Source organism: Mirounga angustirostris, unplaced genomic scaffold (assembly GCF_029215605.1).
Source record: "Mirounga angustirostris isolate CCGP_5_RB_7025 unplaced genomic scaffold, mMirAng1.0.hap1 SCAF_9, whole genome shotgun sequence".
Classification (NCBI taxonomy): Eukaryota; Metazoa; Chordata; class Mammalia; order Carnivora; family Phocidae; genus Mirounga; species Mirounga angustirostris.
In genome coordinates, this window is record NW_026991717.1 from 69911460 (window position 1) to 69924478 (window position 13019).

Here is a 13019-nt window from a genome sequence, read left to right on the forward strand (position 1 = left end):
TGTGGGTCATGGACATGAATGGCCTTTGGGGAGACACTGAGGGAGGTTAATACTTGAGCTCTGGTCTAATTTTATCCTTTATATTTTAGTTTTGCTCAGATCAACAAATACTTATAGAGTATTTACTAAGTGACAGAAAGAGTGCAAGGCACTGGAGATAAAGAGAAAAATAAGAAAGCATCCCTGCCATTGAGGAGCTTCTTTTCTGTGAGATACAGAGAAATAGTTTCAATGTTATGAGGTAAGTATAGTGATAAAGGGATGCACAAAGGGGGTGCCTGGGTGGCTCAGGGGGGAAGGGTCTGACTCTTGATTTTGGCTCAGGTCACTATCTCAGGGTTGTGAGCTTGAGCCCCACATTGGCTCTGTGCTGGAACCTGCTTGGGATTCTCTCTGTCTCCCTCTCTCCCACTACCCCTGCCCCTCTCCCTCTCTCCAAAAAAAAAAAAAGAAAAAGGGATGTACAAGATTCTTGGGAGTACAAAGAGAAGCATAGAGGGACACCTGGGTGGCTCAGTCGGTTAAGCGTCTGCCTTCAGCTCAGGTCATGATCCCAGGGTCCTGGGATCGAGTCCCGCATCGGGCTCCCTGCTCCGCGGGGAGCCTGCTTCTCCCTCTGCCTCTGCCTCTCTCTCTCTATCTCTCATGAATAAATAAATAAAAATCTTTAAAAAACAAACAAACAAAAAAACAAAGAGAAGCATAGAGTAGAGCAGTAGTTTCCCACAGTAGCTGTGCATTAGAATGACCTGATGTGCTTTCAAAAAATACTTAGACTCTTGGCCCATCTCTCAAAGATTCTGATTTAATTGGTCTGGGGTGGGCACAATATTTTTATTTTTATTTTTATTTTTTTAGATTTTTTAATTTATTTTTTTGACAGAGAGAGACACAGCGAGAGAGGGAACACAAGCAGGGGGAGCGGGAGAGGGAGAAGCAGGCTTCCCGCTGAGCAGGGAGCCCGATGCAGGGCTCGATCCCAGGACCCTGGGATCATGACCTGAGCCGAAGGCAGACGCTTAACCGACTGAGCCACCCAGGCGCCCATGGGGTGGGCACAATAATTTTAAAAAGCTCTCTGTCTCTTCTCCTACCACTCTCCACACTGTACGTAATGTTGCATGAGTACTAAATGACTACAGTTTCTCAAACATGCCAAACATGCCATGTCACAGGCTGCACTCCACCTGGAACTCTTCCTGGAATGTCTTCTCAGGCACCCTAAACTCTCACCTCCCATTCATTCCTCTCTCAAACTCTTTAAGTCTCTACTCAAATGCTACTTTCCCTGGGAAACCTTCCCAGATCCCCCCAGGTAGATTTAGGGTTTCTTTCTTCTATGTTACTACCCACTGCATTGAACATGCATTATAGTATAGCTATACTATAATATAGTATAATCTATATATAGTATAGTATAATAGCTATAGTATAATAGCTATCCAGATTGGATTAAATTGCTTTGTTTGGATGTGTGTGTCTCTTCACTGGGCTCCAAGCTCCTTGTCTAGGAATTAGCACACAGGTAATGGTCAAAAAATAGGTTGAATGAATAAACTCCATATTTAGCTCCTGGCTTTTAAGAGACTTACAATCTAATGGACTTTTTTTTTTCCCCCAAATGGCTTTAGGAGATTTTGGAGATTGTACTTTGCATGCCATCTTTGGTAGAACATCATCATTTTATTAGATATATTCTTCCCTTCCCTCTGAAATATTTTATTTTGAAAGTATTTCAAACATACTGCAAAGATGAAAGAATTTTATGGCGAATACCTGCCTACCCACCATTTAGGTTCTACCATTAACATTTTACTCACTGGAGAAGACATTCTTTTCAATAAATAGTGCTGGATAGTTGGATATTCACATGCAAAAGAATGAAACTAGGCCTCTATCTTACACCATTCACAGAAATTAACTTGAAATCACTGATTTTATTTTTATGCACATTTTCTTTCTGGGTTGCTTGGATCAGTACCTGAAAATGCCAAAAATATATGGAATCATCAATATGTGCTGGAGGCCTATACTGGGGAGGCTTCTGGAAAAGGAAATCTTTGAGCAGGTTTTGAAGGATAAAAGATGCGTGGCTCTCTCCTGTCTCCAAGACTTATCTGCTGTTCCTTCTGCTAGAAGCATTTTCCTTGCCACTCTGTCCCCCATGCTCGCTCCTCCTCACCCATTAGACCTTAGTTAACTCGACCACCAACATGAACAATGATCCACCCTGTTATTCTCTCCAATGTTTTTTTTAATGTGAAAGAAGTTCAAGTAAATTCTCCTGTCTATTCAGCAATTCCTTGTCCAATTCTTCTTTCTGATGTACCTCATTGAGGCCCATTATATTTGGACAGAACCAGATGTTCCAAATTTATTTGGCTTTTTATTCTATCAAAAGTCCCATTTGCTTAAATACCTAAATTTGAGTTAGCTGCTACTCCCAAAAAGTGATCAGAAAAAATAATTTACATGGTATATGAAAGATTTGTCATTTAAATAAATTTTTCCCAGGCACCACTCCTTATGTTAGCAAGGCTATTTGGCAACTCAGTTGCTATCATATGTAACTACAGTAATAGTGGCCAAAAGGATGTTATTTGATTTTTGTGAAATGCTCAGGTAATATTTGTCTTCCAAATTTTATATACTTTTTCCATAGAGGGTATTAATGTGATAGTACGAATTTAAATTCTATCACTTTCTTTAGGTATCAGGAGCGTAAACCTACCAAATGAACCAATGGATGGAGCCAATCACCCCGGGGTGTCTGAGTTTGTGTTCCTGGGACTCTCCAATTCCTGGGAGATCCAGCTTCTTTTTTGCTTTTATTGTCTTTTATATATGTCTAGGATGATGGGAATCCTTCTAGTAGGGGTCACTGTGACTTCTGACCCTTATACCCTCCCCTCCCCATGTATTCTCTGTTAGCCAATCTCTCCATCATTGACCTGATATTTTGCTCCACTGCAGCAGCCAAGATGCTTTGTGATCTTTTCAGGAAGCAGAAAGTCCTCTCCTTTGGGGGCTATCTAGCTCAGGTCTTCTTTTGCCATGCTGTTGGAGGCAATGAGATATACTGCTCATTGCCATGGCCTTTGACAGATATATGGCCATATGTAAGCCTCTCCACTACCTGACCATCGTGAACCCATGAATGTGCATTTTGATTTTAGTGGTTGTCTGGACCATTGGTTTCATTCACATATTGGCCCAACCAGCTTTTGTGGTAAACTTGCCCCTCTGTAGCTCTAATGTATTAGATAGCTTTTACTGTGACATACCTTGGCTAATCAAATTTGCCTGTGCAGATACTTATAAACTGGTGTTTACGGTCACTGCTAATAGTGGGTTCATTTCCTTGGCTGCTTTCTTCTTGCTCATCCTCTCTTATATCTTCTTCCTCGCCACTCTTCAGGAACACTCCTCAGGTAGTTCATTCAAGGCTCTTTTTACTCTGTCAGCTCATATTATTGTGGTGATTTTATTCTTTGGTCCACTGATTTTTTTCCATATGTGGCCCTCTCCTTCAACACATCTCGATAAATTTATAGCCAGATTTGATGCAGTCTTAACTCCTTTTCTAAATCTAGTCATATATACATATATACATTCTTCAGGAACAGAGAGATGAAATGGCAAAGAGGAGAGTGTTCAGTCAGCTTATGGGTTTTAGAAAAAAAAATCACTAAATGGCTTTATTGAAACACAAAATTTCCAAGTGACTATTGATTAATTTTCTGTTCCTAAAAGCCAATCCTCTAGAAGAATGGACCATCTTTCTGAGTTCTTATTTTGTTCTTTTGTTTGGAACATATTTCTCTTGGCTCTCTGTGTTGGTTTCTCTACATTAAATAAAACATCTACCTCTTCCAGTTTTGAAGGAGGGGCCTCATGTAGGAGAGAAAACTTATTGTTCAACCCTACCCTAGCTCTCTCTTACTGTTGTCTCTCAAACCTTTGTGATAATCCAAGCAGTCCACTATATATATTTAAGGTCTGGCATGCAGGATATTTTATAGGGATCACTAGCTGTGGCAGGGAAAGGGAAGAGGTGGATTGGGCAGAGTGAGAACTCAAACTGTAATGCAGACATGAGAAAGTGTTGTCCAGCCTTTTAGGGCTACACAGCAGCAGGCTAAGATGGGCGCACACACCCTTCCATCCCCACTGCAATCAGTCTTTGGATGAGGACATGCTCTGAAAACAGTCTTGCAGGAGCTGACGGCTGGGGCAACAAGTATTTCTTCTTTTTCTTCTTTTTTAAAAAAAGAGTTATTTATTTGAGAGAGAGAGAGAGCACAAGCAGGCTCTTGTGTGTGTGTGGGGGGAAGGCAAACGGGGAGAAATCCTCAAGCTGACTCCCTGCCCAGCCTAGGCCCCAACTCAGGGCTGGATCCCAGGACTCAGAGATCATGACCTGAGCTGAAACCAAGAGTTGGTCACTGAACCAACTGAGCCACCCAAGCACCAGCCCCCACTCTTTTTTTTTAAGTAGGCTCCACGCCCATCGTGGAACAAAATGTAGGGTTTGAACTCACAACCCTGAGATCAAGACCTGAGCTGAGATCGAGGTGGGTGCTTAATCAGGGAGCCACCCAGCCGCCCCAACAAGTTCTTTTAAGGGGCATCTAAGCAGCTTATGACTATGTTCACTGCTTCAGCATAAAAGTGAAAGAAGTCTTATCCTCATTAACAGATGAGAAAACTGAGCCTATAATATCTCTCTCTCTCTATAAATATATATATTTAAGGATTTTATCTATTCATTTGAGAGAGAGAGAAGGAGCAGGGAGAAGGACAGAGGGAGAGGGAGAAGCAGCGCCCCTACTGAGCAGGGAGCCTGACCTACTGAGCCACCCAGGAGCCCTGAGCCTATTATATTATATCTTTTTTTTTTTTTTAAAGATTTTATTTATTTATTTGACAGAGACAGCGAGAGCAGGAACACAAGCAGGGGGAGTGGGAGAGGGAGAAGCAGGCTTCCCGCCGAGCAGGGAGCCCGATGCGGGGCTCGATCCCAGGCAGCCGCTTAACGACTGAGCCACCCAGGCGCCCCTTTTAAGGCGTAGCTTTTAAAGTATTTAATATACACCACAAAAGTAAAAAATGGTAATTTTATGAGGTGATGGAAGTGCTAACTAAGCCTATTGTGATCATTATTTTGTAATGATAATATATAAGTGTATCAAATTATCACTCCTACACCTTAAGCTTATACAACGTTTTATGTCAACTATATCTTAATAAAGCCGGAAGAAAAATAAAATAAAATTTAAAAAATAAAAGAAACGCAAATACACACAGCTTTATGAGACCACAAGCATAAGCGTTGTGACCCACTAGAGCCAGGCGATCCAGAGGTGTCCCCTGAGTGGCAGTCACAAAAATCGGGGCTCCAGATGAGCGTATACGCGCCTGTCTGGGCGATACCAGTGAGCCGTACGAGGCAGAGGGAGAGCGACATGCTGAGCACCTGCGACAGTCCCTGAGAGCAGGAGAGCGCGAGATCCGTCCATCACCAGGCCCCTACGCGTGAGCCAAACCTGAAGCCCGCGCCTCAGGCAGAAGCTTCCGAACAAGCACACGGGTCTTTCTTCACAGAAACGCTGGGCTGCCTCAGCCTTAGCAGCGCCCTGGGGGTGGCAGCCTGCCAAGAACTGTGTCTCTGATGGTTACAGTCCTGTGGCATCCAGGAACACTAGCACCCCTGGTCACCAGAGCCTGGGCATCAAGGGCATCCCCAGGCGGCAGCCACGAAGACAAGCACGCAAGACGCAAGAAAAACCTGCCCTCCACGAGGGACTGGCGCTCGGGGCTCCGCAGAGGGAGACGCCAAGCTGGCGCCCGCCAGTCTCCATCAAGGGAGAGGGCCGCCCCCCACCCGCAAGCGTCCACATGTGCGTTGAATCAGACGCCTGCCCCTCAGGCCAATGCTGCAAGACCGTAAAAAAAGCGAGAGAGCCTCCCCCACACAAAGGCTGGTCGTCCCTCCATCTGCTGCCTCCACGTCGGGCCCTGAGGCGGGTGAGTCCAAGCGCGTGGGCCCCTTAAGAGCTGTTTTTCGGGTCCTTCTAAACTTGTGGGTCTCGCGGATGCCGGCTTTGTTGTTTTTCAAAGCTAGCTGTTCTGGGGGCTCGGCAGGTGCTCGTCTTGAGAGCGGGGGGTGACGGATGTGGGGTTCAAGCCCTCCACTCTTCGGGGAAAAGCTCACGGTTTTGAGTTCCCTGTCAGTTGCAGTGCTGGGGTTGGGGTTTATGGTTACACTGTGTCCCAGCCTCTCCTACCTGCTTAGATGTGGGCCTTTCTTGACGTGGGAGTCAGTTTTTAGTTTGTTTTTTTCAGAAGAAGCTGTTCCATAGATAATGTGGATAAGGTGTGTTTGTGGGAGGGGTGAGTTCAGGATCCTTTTTCGTCACCACCTTGAACTGGATGGAATGGGGCGGGGACCATCTTCCTATTATATATATAACCGCGTGTTCGCGGACCTTCCTCACTCATACGGTGATCAATTTTGTTCTCACTGAAGAATGGATGACATTCTTTGCCGAAAAAAAAAAAAGAAACTTTTTTATTAATGGTTTCATGTTAATGGTTTAGAAATCATAGATTACCTTAGCCCTTATTTTTCAGTTCCTAAACAACCATGTCAGTAATACATGTCACACATAATAGATAATGATTAAAATAAATTTGTTTCTCAGGATAAGCATATTACTGTTTTCAGGCTATCCTGCCCTATAATTGATACATTTGTTAACATCATGCTTTATTATCTGTGTCTCATGTCTCTTATCTTCCTTTCACTTGTTCTGCTTTGTTATTTTAGCCTTTTGGTTATGGGTAAGAAGCAGTAATCTTCTTTAAGATCTGTGGTTACTTACATATTCTAATTTACAATTCTTGCTTTCATTCTGTGTTCCATATGTTGAAGAATGTTCTCGACTTTATTTTCAGTCAAATAGATCAGGTGCTGGCAAACTTTCTATAAAGGGTGATGAAAGAAAGAACTCTAAAGACCTGACATTTTAGATTTCTTTCTAAGTCAGTATGTCTGTACCTTAACTTTTTGTGGGAATTCATAATGCCTGACTAGATAAGATTTAATAAACATACGCCTCCCTAGATGAGACTAATTGAAAAGCAAAGGAATGTCCAGAAAACTGGGCCTTCTTTGAAATTTCTGGACTGAAAACAGTCAGATCCTTGTTGCAGCTCAATGCACTCAACACTCATCCGGGGAGTAAATGAGAGGAGAAACATTTGTCTTTGGTGGTCACTTACTCCATGTACTCCCTGCCTGCACACACGTCACTCCTCAAGCCGGAGAAAGGGAAAGGACGTCTGCTCATCCAGGTAGGAACTACAGGCACTCCATGCCCGTGATGGAGTGACCATTGAACTCACTTTTTTCTTTCTTTCAGGAGTGCAATATTTACTTTTGATTTCTCTCTGATCTATTTTTCGGTCTGTTATAAACTTGTTAGTTATGGGAACGTCTTTAAGTAAGCAACAGGTTGTCCATAAAGACCAACTTCGTATGCCACTACTCTCCTTAGCAGAGGCAGCCATGCACAACAACTCAGATTGGTGTCTGAGAGCTTTATTTCAGTGTGTGATGACACTTTTTTTTAAAACAAAAGCCTAACTTACGGCCCATCAAGCATACATTGTAGACCTGCTTTGTAAATGAGTAGCCTAAAGGAAAACCATCTTGTCCTTAAAGATACTGATCAATGCTCCTACTCCCTGCATTCCTTGATATTAAAACTTGTGATTCCAGGGGCACCTGGCTGGCTCAGTCGTTAAGCGTCTGCCTTCAGCTCAGGTCATGATCCCAGGGTCCTGGGATGGAGCCCCGCATCGAGCCCCGCATCGGGCTCCCTGCTCAGCGGGAGGCCTGCTTCTCCCTCTCCCACTCCCCCTGCTTCTGTTCCCTCTCTTACTGTGTCTCTCTCTGTCAAATAAATAAATAAAATCTTAAAAAAAAAAAAAAAATAGAACTTGTGATTCCTGCCTATATGGTAATCTGTAATCTTTTGAGCTTTTACAAGATATAAAAAAGTACAGAACTCTTTGAAAACTGTTCAGTCTACAGACACTTTCTTCCCTGTGAAGAGTGTGTTTCCTGGGCAGCTGTCCTAACTTGGGCTTGAATAAAGTTTCTTTCTTACTTTTAGAGATTCTATAAAGTTTGTTCATTTTGTGTCAACAAGGATCAGATTGTAAATAGTTTCAGATTTGTGGGCTGTATGATATCTTTTGCGATCACTCAGTTATGCTGTGGTAGTATTGAAGTAGCCATAGACAATACATAGATGAATAGACATTGCTGATTTCCAATAAAACTTTATCAAAAAAACAGGAGGCAGGACAGATCTGGGGTGCCCAGTATATAGATTTGCCTATTCCCCCAAATATCACAATCTTTGTCTTAAAACAAGTTTAAAATGAACGGCAGTATAGCATCACACAAAATTTGCAGTTACAATTCAGAGCTTTTGGTCCCAACGGCACCAACTCACTTGCTGTGTTATCTTACCTGTCACTTAACCCCTCTGAATTTCAGTTTCTTCCAACACTGCACCAGAATTCACAGATTTACGGTTATGACTAATTGAGATAATATTTGACAAGGCTTTATTAATTTAAAACTTAGCCTGGGTTCCTTCCCTGAACTATAGCCATTTGCTTGAAGTCTATCAGCTTAAAAATAAAATTTGTTTTATCTTCTAATTCACATTAAACTTACCTTTTAATTCTCTCTCTTTTTTCTCTTACACACACACACACACGCATGCATGCGCACACACAAATATCTTGTGATGCATCTTCATTATTATTATTTTATATATTCTTTTTTTTTTTTTTTTTTAAAGATTTTAGTTATTTATTTGACAGAGTTAGCGAGAGCAGGAACAGAAGCAGGGGGAGTGGGAGAGGGAGAAGCAGGCCTCCCGCTGAGCAGGGAGCCCGATGCGGAGCTCGATGCGGAGCTCGATCCCAGGACCCTGGGATCATGACGCGAGCCGAAGGCAGACGCTTAATGGCTGAGCCACCCAGGTGCCCCTATTTTATATATTCTTAAGCTGGTATGTGTTACATATTTTAGGAGCCCTGCCTCATCCATTTTTTTTTTTTATGGGAAGATATTTTATTTTATTTTATTTTATTTTATTTATTTTATTTTATTTTATTTTATTTATTTTATTTTATTTTATTTATTTTATTTATTTTATTTTATTTATTTCATTATGTTATGTCAGTCACCATACAATACATCATTAGTTTTTGATGTGGTGATCCACGATCCATTGTTTTCGTATAACACCCAGTGCTCCATGCAGTACGTGCCCTCCTTAATACAATCCCCCCACCCCCTCCCCTCTAAAACCCTGTTTGTCTCTCAGAGTCCATAGTCTCTCATGGTTCATCTCTCCCTCCAATTCCCATCCCCCTCATTTTTCCCTTCCTTCTCCTAATGTCCTCCATGCTATTCCTTATGTTCCGCAAATAAGTGAAACCATATGATAATTGACTTTCTCTGCTTGACTTATTTCACTTAGCATAATCTCCTCCAGTCCCATCCATGTTGATGTAAAAGTTGGATATTCATCCTTTCTGATGGCTGAGTAATATTCCATTGTATATATGGACCACATCTTTATCCATTCATCTGTTGAAGGGCATCTCGGCTCATTCCACAGTTTGGCTATTGTGGACATTGCTGCTATGAATACTGGGGTGCATATGGCCCTTCTTTTCACTACATCTGTGTCTTTGGAGCGCAGAAGTGCAATTGCTGGGTCATAGGGCAGCTCTATTTTTAAATTTTTGAGGAACCTCCACACTGTTTTCCAAAGTGGCTGTACCAGCTTGCATTCCCACCAACAGTGTAAGAGGGTTCCCCTTTTTCCACAACCTCTCCAACATTTGTTGTTTCTTTCCCTGTCCATTTTTGCCATTCTAATTGGTGTAAGGTGGTATCTCAATGTGGTTTTGATTTGAATTTCCCTGATGGCTAATGATGATGAACATTTTTTCATGTGTCTGTTAGCCATTTGTATGTCTTCTTCAGAGAAGTGTCTTTTCATATTTTCTGCCCACTTTTTGATTTGATTATTTGTTTTTTGGGTGTTGAGTTTGAGAAGTTCTTTATAGATCTTGGCCTCATCCATTCTGATCAAGGATTTACAAATGCCCTTCTTAACTTGTCTCCACACCAGATAAAATTTAAAGGAACATGTAAATTAAGAAGCATTGCAATTAGTTATCTTATAAGGCAAGTTTGACTAATTTTGAGAATTACATTGGTGTTTTCTACTAAGCCAGAAGATTGGAGATAATAGGGACAATGGAATTATTGTGTGAGAATGCCCCATTGTAGGGAGTCCGTATAAAGCCCTTATAAAGGTGCTTGCTCTTGTGATACTTCCCCTAAATAGGACTTTGGAGGAGTTCAAAGAGGTCATAGAATGCCAAAATTGGTTTCCAACATCAAAGAACGAATATTTGAAATGATATGGATATAAATTATATGAAGATAATCTCTGGCATTGCCAGGATACTTGTCTTGTTGTTGCAGATGATTTCAGGTAGAATTTTGTTTCGACAGTCTATGAACTGATCTGTCATAGCAAGGACAAAGTTTGCCATCATTCTAAACCATTATTGCTAGGGAATTTTTGAAAAAATCACTTAGAGTACCTCTAATACATGCCTTTTTTTCCCAACAGTATAATCCTGGCAAAACTCTAAAGGTTAGGCATGTGTGGGGGCCAGAATCTCACAACCTATTTGAATACTTCTAAATTGACTTCCTATTATTACTCCTACAATGGGATATGAATACGTTTTTGTTTTTCTATGTTTGTTTTCAGAATGTCATAGTCTTTGTTAAAGATCCATGGCTCTCACACTGGCAAAATTTTCCTCAGTTTCCCATTTGGGGAATGACGAGGCTTTCATTAAGGAGCTCTGCAAGGCATTCTCACACAAAAACTCCACTTCCATACCATCTCCCATCTTCTGGCCTAGTAGAAAAACTTCAGAAATATTTGAGCTTCACTAGCTCATAGTCTCTCCTTTATGGCATAGTAACAGGCCAACCTGTGCATCTTAGAATATCATCTGATCTTAGATGCCAATCTGTTGCAAGCAGATATGGCCCAATACTACAAGGAACTCATGTAATACACCCGGCCTTATCATTAGCAGATACTACCATCTTTTCTTCATCCTCCCAAGGAAATCTTGCATGACCTAACAGCTGGAGAATTTCCTAGAGGAATCACTGATTCACTTTTTCTGGTTCCATCCAAATGGAGATTTTTATAAGTGACCATTAATTGGAAAACATGGCCAGAAATGTGTAATTAACCTTAGTTAAAATTAAAATTGACTCTGACAGCTTTGAGGCTCAATAGCCAACTCTAAGCGTTTTAGCCTATGTGATAGTGGACACACAAATAGCTTTAGACTTTTTATTAGCTAGCCAAGTAAGTTATGTCTGTGCTGTTGCCAACACTTTGTGTTGCACGTGGATGTGAGCCAGAAGAAACAATTAATCTCTAAACTGAAGAAGATGGTTTATCTGGCTTGCCACGTAGGTAAATAGATTTAGGGACACATTGTTTTAGCTTGAGTTTGGTAATTTTAAATTATGTCTCTGAAGCAATCTGCAGTGTTTAATCATTATTTTGCTCTTCAATTTATGTGCATTGTGATTGCAAGTGATTTCCAAAGTTTTAAAGGCAGCTGTATAACCACTATCATACCACATGATCCAACAACTCATCATTTGACAAAAGGAGCATGGAGATCAGTTCCTAATTGGACTCCAAACTGTTGTTTCTGTGACATCAATGCCATCTAGAAATCCTGACAGTGATGTAGTTAAGAGTGAGGCTACTTTTTTTCAGACCCTCTGGATGGGACAAAACACAGTCATCAGTTATGCTTGACTAAGAACTAGAACAACCATCTCCATCAATTGTGTAATTATAACCAGGGAATATCTTGTGATTCACATTGCATTTTTTTTTTTTTTTTTTCCTAAAACCTTGCCTTGCCTGCATCAACTTTTGCCTTAAGACCTCAACCAATCCAAAGATTTGCCCAGTTTTTGGTAACCTGTTTTAATAACTGTGAGATCAACCCATATGCCATAGAAACCATGTTCTCACTTTCCCTAATTAAGTGCTATTTTGGAATTGTGTTTTTCCTTGATGCAGTAAGTCAGTAAAACTGTTTAGTTAATATCATAGAAGATTTTATTTGAGAAGATTTCCACATAAAATCCTTAAATTCACTAACTAATGTTTTTTTTTTTTTAATATTTTATTTATTTATTTGAGAGAGAGAGAGATGGTGACAGAGATAGAGAGAGCACAAGCGGGGAGGAGAGGGAGAAGCAGGCTCCTGCTGAGCAGGGAGCCTGACATGGGGTTCAATCCCAGGACCCTAGGATCATGACTTGAGCCGAAGGTAGATGCTTAACCGACTGAGCCACCCAGGTGCCCCCACTAACTAATGCTTTAAAATATTTAGGAGATTCCTAAACTGAGACTATGAAAAAATTATACCATATTTTTTCTGGTCTTATAAACAAAAACACTTAGTATAAAAAGTCCCCAAATGTGGAAACCTTTAATGCTTGTAGTGAATTTTAAAATTCATTTTTACTTTAGAAAATAGTAGAAGGATGGGTGGCTATTTCTTTGACTTTCTCAGGTCAGAAACCATAGTGGCAGTAGCTTCAAATCAAGATTCAGAGGAGGCCAGACACTTTCTCAAACATGTGTCTGCATTTTAGTCTTTGCCTCTTATTTGATTTCTAATCCTAAAGAATCAACTTGAGTCTGTCTTTGAGATAAGAGTCCTTTCATTGAAGTTAGTTGCCACTCATTAAATTTTTATTTTTTTAAAAATTTATTTATTTTATTATGTTACGTTAATCACCATACATTACATCATTAGTTTTTGATGTAGTGTTCCATGATTCATTGTTTGCGTAATAC

The 13019-nt window shown here is 41.0% G+C and overlaps 1 pseudogene; it reads left to right on the forward strand.

Annotated features, from left to right (window-relative positions):
* Positions 1-2856: 2856 nt before the first annotated feature.
* On the forward strand, positions 2857-3692 carry LOC123862119 (olfactory receptor 4F6-like; annotated as a pseudogene).
* Positions 3693-13019: the final 9327 nt, after the last annotated feature.